The sequence below is a fragment of the Bubalus kerabau genome, unplaced genomic scaffold (assembly GCF_029407905.1).
Source record: "Bubalus kerabau isolate K-KA32 ecotype Philippines breed swamp buffalo unplaced genomic scaffold, PCC_UOA_SB_1v2 scaffold_54, whole genome shotgun sequence".
Taxonomy (NCBI): domain Eukaryota; kingdom Metazoa; phylum Chordata; class Mammalia; order Artiodactyla; family Bovidae; genus Bubalus; species Bubalus kerabau.
Window position 1 is genome coordinate 684,141 of NW_026577908.1, and position 12,144 is coordinate 696,284.

At 44.7% G+C, this 12,144-nt stretch overlaps 1 long non-coding RNA gene across 1 annotated transcript; it reads left to right on the top strand.

The window, feature by feature from the left end:
• The first annotated feature begins 276 nt into the window (after window positions 1-276).
• Window positions 277-2,829, top strand: LOC129640896 (uncharacterized). Its single transcript, XR_008709027.1, has 2 exons — window positions 277-616; window positions 1,657-2,829. It is a non-coding gene; the product is annotated as an uncharacterized LOC129640896 (long non-coding RNA).
• The last annotated feature ends 9,315 nt before the right edge of the window (window positions 2,830-12,144 follow it).

Here is a 12,144-nt window from a genome sequence, read left to right on the forward strand (position 1 = left end):
GTCCAAACAAGCTGACAGTCAAGCAGGAGAGGACTCACGGGCAGACGGCTTCCCTCCGGTCTCAGGTGGAGCCCAGGGACCACAGCAGGAACCGGCGCTCTCAACCCCTGGGCTCAGCAGCGCCCTCCTTCTCAGGCCAGCGGCTCTGCCCTAACGGGCGCAAGAAGGTCACCAACTGCCCCAGGTGAACTCACACCCCCTCCCACTGCTGCAGCCTGACCTCACAGGCCCCCACCCCTTCCGGCAGAGCCAGCCCTCCTCTTCCTTTGAATCCAGCTTGAGGCCTGGTCCTGGGTCCCGATTGGTCAGTGCCAATCATGGTGCCCAGGGATGGAGCACACTGATTGGCCAGGTCCAGGTCATGTGACCATACTCGCCAAGACACGTGTGAGCTGCTCACGCTCTGTCAGGGATGGAGAGAGTGCAATGCCCCCAGAGCAGGGCTGAGAGTCCGGTCACTCTGTCCGTGTGTTCAGTGTCCTGGGACATGCCTGCACATCATCTCTACACACCACTTTGTCTCCTCTGCAGACCAAATATTCATGACACACCTTTTCCCTTCCCAAGCGCTGTTTCACGCACTGACATTCAAGGGAGCAAGACCTCCTTTTGGAAGGTAGGTTTGGAGATCCTCTCTTAAACTCTGGGCTTGTTCCTTGTATCGTGTTAGAATAGTTTATTCAGTCTAAAAACCCTCACTGAGCACCACGACATGCTGCTTTGCCTATTCAGGATTCTTAGCTGTTCTGAGTAGAGGGCATGGCCTAGGGGCCTCCCAAAGGGAATGAATTTTGTCCAAGGAAGTACCTGAGAGGCTGAATCACTGAATCATTTTGCTGTAAACCTTAAACAAATTGTAAATCAACAATACCTCAATTTAAAGAAAAGATATTCCCTCATCAAAAATGGTTCGAAATTTTGTCAAGTTTTTCCTTCAATTGTTGGTTTTTACTATGTGTCTAATTGATTTGGTGCTGTCTTTTGAGGTAGGGATCCAACTTACTTTCCCACATGGACACCAAATTGTCCCAATGGGACGATTCCTTTGTCCTTTCTCCTGGAAATATCCTTTCTGCGTTTACACATTAAGAAGCTTCTTTTAAAAATGCCAAGTATCAAGAACTTCAGATCTTTGGAAATTTGTACAGCACCCCAGAAGCATGTTTCCGTTTCTGTGTCTTCTCTTCACACTTCACCATTGCCTGTTTCTAGTATACACAAGTACCCTCAGAGGGTTCTCTGTAGTGAACCATGTATGTTTCTGTGAGGACAGAGGATGTGAGCAGAGAGGAGGGACTGGGTGACCCTAGTGACCATGTAACCATGCTCAGCAACCCCAATATTAAGTCTGGCTGAGACTTCCTAAGGCAAGGTCTGTGTTTCTCCCTCTTGCTGTCTGGATATGCAAAATGATGTTGGTGGATTGGGACTTGGGTCCCTGGGTCCAGCAGTGTAGAGATATACCCATAGCCTGCTTTTCCATTATATTTTCCTCCTGTGGGCTCTGCTGAGCTGGTGTGGAGATATTTCTGCTAAAGGCTTGCGAGGTAGTCAATCCTTCTGCTTCTCATACCCTGCCCTGTCTGTACTTCTGTCATTTTTTTAAATATAGCTAATTTTCAATGTTGTTAGCCCTTGTGTCATTCTGACTCTCAGGCACCTGTGGTTTAATAGACCTCCAAGTCCCAAGAGCTCTTTGCCTGGTGGAGACCTGGAGAACTCAGGGAGCAGCACCACATCACACTGAAGCCCGGACCAGAGAGAAGCTTCTTGCCAGGAAGGCTCCATCCCTGCTGGGGGTGGGGGGGGGGCGGTTCGGGGTTCACATCTGATTGTACATCCCCCGGGCCTTCGGTGCAGGCCCCACTCTGAGATCTGGAAAGGAGGTGGCTTCCCTCCCTGACACAGAACTAGTATATTTTTTTGTCCTTGTCATTGTCCAGTCCCATTTGGCTCCCAGGCTCTACACTTGACCCTCACCCACAGGATCAGAAGAGCCCAGTTCTAGAGGAGTTTCATACAAGGAGAGGCTCCCGGAGACACTCCAATGCCCGGGCCTAAATAAGCATTTCCTTGGAGTTTCACAGCCCTGGGAGGAGATACTGGGTTTGTGTCCATTTTACAGTTGAATATGTTGAGCCTCAGATCATTGTGTGATTTGCCCTGGGTCACTCTGCAGGTCAGTGTAAGGTGGGATTTGAATCCAGACTCTATGTCTTGGAGCCTGTGATTGTACAGGTGTTTCTGCTCGTTGGTAAAATTTATTTCATGTTGTTTTTTTTTTTTTTGATGCATTTGTATATGGTACTGTTCTGTTCTCTCTCTGATGGCTCATATCCTGCTACATTGCTGAGTTTATTAGTTTTAATACTTGTTACTTGGTGGAGTTTTTATGGTTTCATATAAATTCTGTCATAATCGAATAGTGGCAGTGTAACTTCATTTGTTCCAATGGGGATGATTTTATTTCCTTTTCTTGCCTAGTTATTCTGGGTAGGACACTTCCACTACTATGTTGAACAAGATTGGTGAGAGTGGGCATCCTTGTACTATTCCTGATCTTTTAGGAAAATCTTTCACCTCTTTACCACTGACTTGGATGTTAGCTGTGGGCTTGTCTTATATACCCTTTAGGATGTTCCATGTTTAACCACTGTATTGAGAGATTGTACCAAAATTGATGTTACACTTTGTTGAAAGCTTTTTCTGCAATTATTGAGAAGATCACATGATTTCATTCTTAATTTTGCTCATATTGTGTATCACAGTGATTGATGTGCAAATACTAAATCATGCTTGCAGGCACAGAATAAATTCCATTTGATCATAGTGTATGATTCTTTTTAATGTGTCTTCAATTTGGTTTGCTAATATTCTTTTGAGGATTTTTACATCCGTGTACACCCGGGTCAGGGTTCTCTGGTGGTTCATATGGTAAAGAATCTGCCTGCAATGTGGGAGACCAGGGTTTGACCCCTGGGTCAGGAAGAGCCCCTTGAGAAAGGAATGGCTACACACTCCAATATTCTTGCCTGGAAAATTCTGTGGACAGAGGACCTGGTGGGCTACAGTCCATGGGTCACGAATAACTGGACATGACTGAGTGACTCACACTTACAAGAGTGCTTCTTGACATTCTTAATATCTAAATTTAAGATTTTATCTCAGTCAAAAATTACAGCCTCAGGCAAAAATGTCAAAAGTCCAAGAGTCCTTAGAAGTAAATGAGGATACGGCATAACAGATGAAAGCAAGAAGGACTCCACATAATGTACTTTTCATAAGAATTTTAGGCCTTCAGAGGAATTCTCACTGAACTGAATTAAAATGCAAGCTTTAGTTTAAAATGGAAACCTTTTTTGGTATTATGTTTCTATGTTGAGACTGAAATGTTGTTATTTATGTGTGAGATATTAAGCAATACTGTGTAGCTATTAAAATCATATTTTCAAAACCTTTAATGACATTTATAAGCACTTATAGTGGAAAAATAGCTAGGAATAGACGATGATCCCATATAGCTTTAGACGACAGTACAAAAGTGTTGAATGATAGTTTTCAGATTGTATTTATTAATTTTTAATTGAAGGATAACTGCTTTACATTGTTTGGTTTGTTTTCCTCATACAACAACACGAATAGGCCATAAGTATATTATCCACTCTTTGGTGAGCCTGCCTCCCACTTCCCGCCATCCCACCCTCTAGGTCGTCACAGAGGACAATGCTGGGCTCCCCATGTTATATAGCAACTTCCCACTAGCTAGCTATTTTACATATGGTAGTAGGTGATGTTTCAGTGCTACTCTCTCAATTCATCCCACCCTCTCCTTCTCCAGCTGAGTTCACAAGTCCTTCCTCTACATCTGTGTATCTATTTCTGCCCTTCAAATATTCACCAGTACCATTTTACAAGATTCCATGTGTATGCATTCGTATACTATATTTGTTTTTCTCTTTCTGACTTACTTCACTCTGTATCACAGTTTCTAGGTTCATCTACCTCAGTTAAACTGACTCGTATTGTTCCTTTTCGTGGCTGAGTAATATTCCATTGTGTATATGTTCCACGACTTCTTTATACATTGTTCTCTTGATAGATATTAGGTTGCTTCCATGCCCTGGCTATTTTAAATAGTGCTGCAGTGGACATTGGGGTGCATGTGTCTTTTTAGAGGTATGGTTTTCTCCGGCTATATGGCCAGTAGGGGATTGTTGCATCATATGGTAGCTTTATTCCTACTTTTTAAAGAAACCTACATTCCCTCTCCATAGTGGCTGTATCCATTTACATGTCTACCAACAGTGCAAGAGGGTTCCCTTTCTTCCATGTCCTGTCCAGCATTTATTATTTGTAGAATTGTTGATGATGGCCATTCTGACTGGTGTGAGGTGATACCTCATGTAGTTTTGATTAGTGTTTCATTAGTAATGAGTGATGTGGAGCATCTTCGCCTGTGTTTGGTGGCCTTCTTAATGTCGTCTTTGGATAAATTTGTTCATGTCTTCTGGTCACTTTTCAATTGGTTGCTTTTTATCTGATATTAGGCTCGATGATCTACTTGTGTACTTTGTAGATAATCCTTTGTCAATTGCTTCATTTACAATTACTTTCTCCTATTCTGAGGGTTGTCCTTTCATCTTGTTTATAGTTTTCTTTGCTGCTTATATACTTTGAAGTTTCAATAGATGCCATTTATTTTTATTTTTATTTCAGTCATTCTCGGAGGTCTTGCTGTGATAAATGGCAAAGAGTGTTCTGCCTATGTTTTCCTCTAAGAATTTTATAGTTTCTGGCCTTACTTTTGGTCTTTAACCCATTGTGAATTATTTTTGTGTATAGTATGAAGAAGCGTTCTAATTTCATTCTTTTACATGTAGTTGTCCAGTTTCCCAGCACCACTTACTGAAGAGGCTCTCTTTTCTGTCCTTTTTCCATTGTACATTCTTGCCTCCCTTGTCAAAGAAAAGATGCCTATAGGGGTGTGGGTTTATCTCTCAGCTTTGTGTCTTGTTCCATTGCCCTCTGTTTCTGCTTTTGTGCCTGTACCATAGTGTCTTGATAGTATAGTCTGAAGTCAGAAGGTTGATTCCTCCAGTTCCACCTTTCTTTCCAAGATTGCTTTGGCCCTTCTGGGTCTTTTTTCCCCCCATGTAAATTGTAAAATTGTTCGTCCTAGTTCTTTAAAAAAAAAAAGTCATTGGTTGTTTGATAGGGATGAATTGAATCTTCAGATTGCTTTGGGTAGTATAGTCATTTTCACAACATTGATTTCTTTCAAGTCAAGAACAAGGCATATCTTTCTATCTGTTTGTTTCAACTTGGCTATCTTTCATCATACAGCCTGTCTTTCTGCATACATGTGTTTTGTCTGTTTAGGTAACTTTAATCCTAGCTATTGGGGAAGAAAAATGGAAACCCACTCCAGTACTCTTGCCTGGAAAATCCCATGTACAAGGAGCCTGATAGGCTACAGTCCATGAGGTCCCGAAGAGTCGGACACGACTGAGCGACTTCACTTTCACATTTCACTTTGATGCATTGGAGAAGGAAATATCAACCCACTCCAGTGTTCTTGCCTGGAGAATCCCAGGGATGGGGGAGCCTGGTGGGCTCCCATCTATGGGGTCGCACAGAGTCGGACGTGACTGACGTGACTTAGCAGCAGCAGCATTCCTAGCTATGCTATTCTTCTTGTTGCAGTGGGGAATGGCACTTTTTTCTTAGTTTCTCTTTCTGATTTTTCTTGTTGTGCTGTAAGTCTGCAAAGGATTTCTGTGTATTAATTTTGTATCCTGGGCTTTACTAAATTCATTGATTAGCTCTAGTAATTTTCTGGTTCTACCTATAGGGTCTTCTATGAATAGAAACAGGTCATCTGCAATCAATGACAGATGGACTTCTTCTTTTCCAATATGCGTTCTTTCTCATTTTCTTCTCTGATTGCTGTATCTATGACTTTAAAAACTCTATTGATTAATAGAAATAGAGTGGGCACCATGATCTTGATGCTGATCTTAGAGGAAATGCTTACATTTTGACACCATTGAGAATAATGTTTGCTGAGAGATTTTCCTATATGACCTTTCTTATGTTGAGGTAGGTATCTTCCATGCCCATTTATGGAGTGCTTTTTAAACTGGTATTTAGTTTTGTCAAAACCTTTCTCTGCGTCGATCAAGATTATCGTATGCTTTTTATCTTTCAGTTTGTCAATATAGTGTATCACATTGATTGATTTGCAGATAGCGAAGAATCTTTGAATCCCTGGGATAAACCCCACTTGAACTTGGTGTATGATCCTTTTCATGTGTTTTTGTTTGGTTTTTGCTGCAATTTTCCCCAGGATTTTTGCGTTGATGTTCATCAGTGATGTTAGCCTGTAACTTTCTTTTCTGTGTGGCATTTCTGCTTCCTTTTGGTTCATGGTGATGGTGGCCTCGCAGAATGAGTTGGGAATGCTCCTCCCTCCACATTTTTCTGGAACAGTTTGACCAGCATAGGTATTATCACATCTCTACCATTTGAGAGCATTCATCTGTGAAGTCCCAGGCATTTCTTTGTTGGAGACTTTTGATCCCAGTTAGTAGTGCTTGTGATTGATCTGTTCATAGTTAGAGCTTGTGACTGGTGTTGGTGCTTGACTTATTCATATTTTCTCTTTCTTCCTGGTTCAGTCTTAGAAGATTGTACTTTTCTAAGAATTTGTCCATTTGTTCCAGGTTATCCATTTTATTGTCATGCAGTTGTTTCTAATTGTCTCTTATGATCCTTTCTCTTTCTGTGTTGTCTGTTGAAACGTCTCCTTTTTCATTTCGAGTTCATTTGAGTGGGCTGCCTTCTATGGGGTCACATAGAGTTGGACACGACTGAAGCGACTTAGCAGCAGCAGCAGCATATAAGGCTCAGCGACCCCGAGCTTTCCCAGATGTGGGATTTTTAGTGCTAAAACCAGGACAGCCCCGGGCAAACCAGGATCCTGGTCACCCTAGTTCTGTGTATCGTCTTCCTCAATCCTGAATGCTCCCCCTTGTCTGTCCCACCCCGTGTTTACTATCCAATACTCCTCATCCTCCGTTTCTGCTTGCACATCACTTCTGCTGCCCCCAGGGAGTGGTTTATTCGTCCTGTCTAGGAGCTCTGGGGCTTCCCAGGAGGCACTGAACAGAAAGTGAAAGTGTTAGTCGCTCAGTCATGTCCTGACTCTTTTGCGACCCCATGGACTGCAGCCCGCCAGACTCCTCTGTCCATGGAAATCCCAGGCGAGAATACTGGTACCTATGCCCTCCTCCAGGAGATCTTCCTGACCTGGGGATAGAACCCAGGTCTCCCGCATTGCAGGTGAAATCTTTACCATCTGAGTCACCAGGGGTGCTAGTGGAAAAGAACCCGCTGCCAGTTCAGGAGACCCAAGAGATGTGGGTTCGGTCCCTGGGTCTGGAGAAGGAAATGGCAACCCACTCCAGTATTCTTGTCTGGAGAATCCCATTGATAGAGGAGCCTGGTGGGCTACAGTCCAAGGGGTCTCAAAGAGCCAAACATGACCGAGTGACTTAGCACAAATGCTCAGGCTCTCCTGGCAGTGACCACTGTGTTCTAACAGCTTCTCTGTCTCTCTTCAAGTTATAAACTCATTAAAGACTGAGGCAGGTTTTTTTTTTTTTTTCCTTCTACCTATAATCTCAGAGCCTAGCAGAGATTCTGGTGCACAGTAGGTGTGCAATGAAGTTTTATTGATTTAATGACTATCAGTATCAACATATCAAGTGTCATCTATTTCATATCACTACGTGGGATGTTATGGACTGAATGTTTGGGTCCCCTCCAAAACTCATATGTTGAAGTCTTAACCCCCAGAGCAGCTGTATTTGGACGTGGAGCCTTTAGGGAAATGCATGAGTGTGTGCTAAGTCGCTCAGTCGTCTCCAACTCTCTGCGACCACATGGACTGTAGCCTGCCATGCTCCTCTGTCCATGGGATTTTCCAGACAAGGATACTGGAGTGGGTTGCCATTTCCTCCTCCAGGGGATCTTCCTGACTCAGGGATCAAGCCTGTGTCCCAATGCAGGGGGCCTGGGTTTGATCCCTGTTCAGCAAACTAGATTGTACCTGCCGCAACTAAGCCCTGGTGTGATTAAATAAATTTTTTTAAAAATTCAAGTAACACTAAATTCAACACTATACTTTAAAAACAGCATGTGCAGATTGAGCCTATTCCTGTTACAGTCACTCTATCTATGCAGCTCTCTATCCATCCTTCTATCTGTATTTGTTATAACGGTGTTCACCAACTGTGGATATTTATAGTATTTCTGTGATCATAAAGTCAGGATGATTTGAACTTAGGTAAAAAAAAAAAAGAAGTGGAGAAGGAAATGGCAACCCACCCAGTGTTTTTACCTGGAGAATCCCAGGGACAGGGGAGCCTGGTGGGCTACCGTCTATGGGGTCGCCCAGTCGGACACAACGGAAGCGACTTAGCAGCAGCAGCAGCAAGGAAAAAAAAAAAAAAAGGAGAGACACCAAGAGACGGCTCTTTCTCCCCCTCCCTCCATCCCCCTCACTTTTTCCCCCTGCAGAGTCACCTAGGAAAGACCGTGTGAGCACACACTGAAAAGGAGCTCCCAAAGGGAGCTCTCAGCAGACGTCCACCCTGTCAACACTGGGTCTCAGGCTTCCAGCCTCCAGAGTGGTGAGAAAACAAATTTCTGTAGTCAAAGCCACCAGCCTATGGTATTTTGTTATGGTGCACCCAGCGCGATAACACAGGGGTCGTACCCAGTTCATATAACCATGCTGTGACGATTGATGGGTGTGGTCATACAGACACCCTCCTGAGTCAGAGAGCTGCTTTCTATTCCAAAACCGTTCCAATAATACTTCCCATCCCACTTTAAAAACATAAGTGTTCAACATGACAAGATTGACAAACCTATTTTTCTATCATTCGGCTTTACTTCTGCAAACAAGTATCTTAGAATAGTAACTTCTGGGACTGGAAATGGTTACATGAATACGTGGTTCAGTTTCAAATGGATGACTAATATTTTTTGCAGCTAAGTAGCATTTTCTGTTTTCCAATGATACTTTAAAGCCCATTTATGTTACTGAGTATGCATAATTAATTCCTCCTTTGGAAATGTCTTTGTTTTCTCCACTGAGCTGGTGATTCTTCATCGTCCCACTCAAATCCTACCACTCCCCTCCCACCCCTGGCCACACTTGTCATCCCGTTCCCTGCCTCAAAGCCTGACATCTACAAGCTGCAGCCCCCAGGCTTTGCTGTTCTCAGTGCCTCTTTCTCGGCTCTTGACCAAAGGGAAGCACTTTGAGTAGAAGAAGAGTGTGAAGAGAGGAGTGTGAAGGGCGGGGAGAGAGAGGGGTGGGTCTTCCCCCTCCCTCCCTCCCTGCCAGAGCCTGGTCTCCACCATGGGTGCCTTCCTCTGTCATATAGCACCCACGTTGGGCGGCCCCTCTCCTATGACCACAGCTCTGGATGGGTTCTAGGAATAGCACACCCTTTCTCTTTTGTTTCTCCAGGCCCAAGGATGATGGAAGCTTCTGCTGTTAATAGTTCCCAGTGGCTTCTCCATTCATCTTGATTCTCTTTACCTTGCCCACAGTGTGAGTTAAGGGTTGAGTTGTAACCCCCGCCCCCAATTCCTATGTTGAAGTTCTAACCCCCAAGACCTCAGAAAGTGACTGTCTTAGGAGAGTGTCTTCAAAAAGGTAATTAAAGTTAAACAAAGTCATACAGGTGGACCCTAATCCAATCTGACTTGTGTCCATATAATAAGAGGCCCAGGTGGCACTAGTGGGAAAGAACCCGCTTGCCAATGCAGGAGACATAAGAGATGTGGGTTCGATCCCTGGGTCTGGAAGATCACCTTGGAGGAGGGCATGGCAACCCACTCAAGTGTTCTTGCCTGGAGAATCCCATGGACAGAGGAGCCTGGCGGGCTACAGTCCATGGGGTGCCAAAGAGTCGGACATGACTGAGCAACTTAGCATATACACAGTAAGAGAAGATTAGGACATCGGCGAGCAGAGAAGGAAGACAGTCTGTGGGCAAGGCAGCCGTCTGCAAGCCAAAGAGAGAGGCCTCAAAAGAAATCAACCCTGCCCACATCTTAATCTTGGACTTCCCAGCCTCCAGAAAATAAATGTCTGTTGTTTTTAAGCCACTCATCAATTGTGGTGGTGGCTTAGTCACTCAGTCGTGTCCAACTCTTTGTGACCCTGTGGGCTGTAGCCCACCAGGCTCCTCTGTCCATGGGATTTCCCAGGCAAGAATACTGGAGTGGGTTTCCATTTCCTTCTCCAGGGCATCTTCCTAACCCAGGGATCAAACCCAAGTCTCCTGCATTGCATACTGTTTCTTTACCTCTGAGACATCAGGGAGGCCCACTTATCAATGGCACTTTTGTTACAGCAGCCTAAACGGGCTAAGGTTCTGTTACAGCAGCCCCAGCAAACTATGACACCATGGTCAATCGTCCCATCACTAAACCACTTGTGGAGCCCTGGGGATGTGCTGGTTATATCCTTCTCGGACCTGGTCTCACACAGCCAACCTCACCAAGGACACTTATCATATGTCCCTTTATCCACTCCACGGTGTCTATCATCACATTCCTAAGTTTGTAAATATGTCAACGTTTGTGTTGTGAATGCCTGTTCCTGAAATACTGCAGGACTTACTTTCACAATAAGGTTCCTAAGCTGTTTCTAAGCGAGGAGCCAAGTGACATCCAAGTCTCTGTGTGGAGCATCTTGTCGTTTTTGGAAAACTCTTTTCACATTTTTTACATCAGCTGCTGCTGGAAGGCCTGGGGTGATGACTGAAGTCCAGAGAGCTTTTGGAGATGCTGTGTGAGAGTTTTTGTTGCTGCTTCAGTGGCTGGGAGACCCAGTGGCTGGTGAGGAAGCTGAGCAAGGTGAGCTGGAACATGTAGGGAGGCCCTGGGTTCTGCATGTAAGGAGATCTAGGGAGGAAGAAAAGATACCGCTACAGTGAGAGTTGTTAGAACAGCAGGAAAAGCTATCTAATTCAACTTATTGAAGGAATATAAAGGGCTTCCCTAGTGGCTCAGTGGTAAAGGATCCACCTGCCAAGCAGGAGATGTGGGTTTAATTCCTGGGTTGGGAAAATCCCTGGGAGAAAGGAATGGCATTGCACTCCAGTATTCTTGCCCGGAGAATTCCATGGACAGAGAGGCTGGTTGGCCAAAGGCGGACACAACCTAGTTACTGACCAACGACAAAGTAGTGTAAAACAATTTTATAAAATCATAGGACGGGATGGGATTTATTGAGATGTCCCAGTTTTACCACCTTCCCCCTCATTCACCCCTCAACTATTGAGTCACTCCTAATAAATACATTTCTTTGTCTCCAAAGCACTTTCACACCCATATTTCATTTGAGCCTCAAGGAAACTGTGTGAGGTAGATAGGGAGGTATTAATGTCTCCATTTTACAAATAAATGAAACTGAAGAGCAGGTAGTTGAAATGCCAGCATTCAAGGAGCTAAAAAGTGTTAGAGCTGGGCCTGGAGACTCGTGATCCTCAGACCAGGTGGGTATTGCTAGAGTTCCCATCGTTTACCCTCCCTGCTAATCTGGGCATGCGCACTAAAGACTGATGTCGCACGTGGACATTCCATCCAAAACTCACAGCGAGGAAGGACTTCTCAACATCTGGCCGTGAGCAGAAAAGGCAGAGAAAGGGAGAGAGTGAGAGAAAGACCTCATACGAGCTGAGTTTACAGGGAGCAGGAAGGGGCACACGCACTCTTATCTCAGCCCCGACTGGGCAGAGCAACACAGGAGAGCAAGCAGATGTACAGAGGCTGCGCCTCTCCGAACATTGTCCCCCTCCCGACTCCATATTCAGCTGGCAGGCCCCAGGAGTCAGGTCATCCGTTACCTCCCTCTAATGCTCTGATGGATATGTTTGCAACACACAGGGTTTCCATTAATCTGGGGAAAGTCCTACTTTAGGCTTTCACTGAATCTGAAATTGCTTCAGCCATGACTGCTGTCTCCAGTGAACTGGGTCCCTCTTCTTCCACAGAGATGCGCCACACAGGCTGCTCTCGCCTGCACCCTCCACCTGCCTATCTCTCTCTCTATGTATCTTT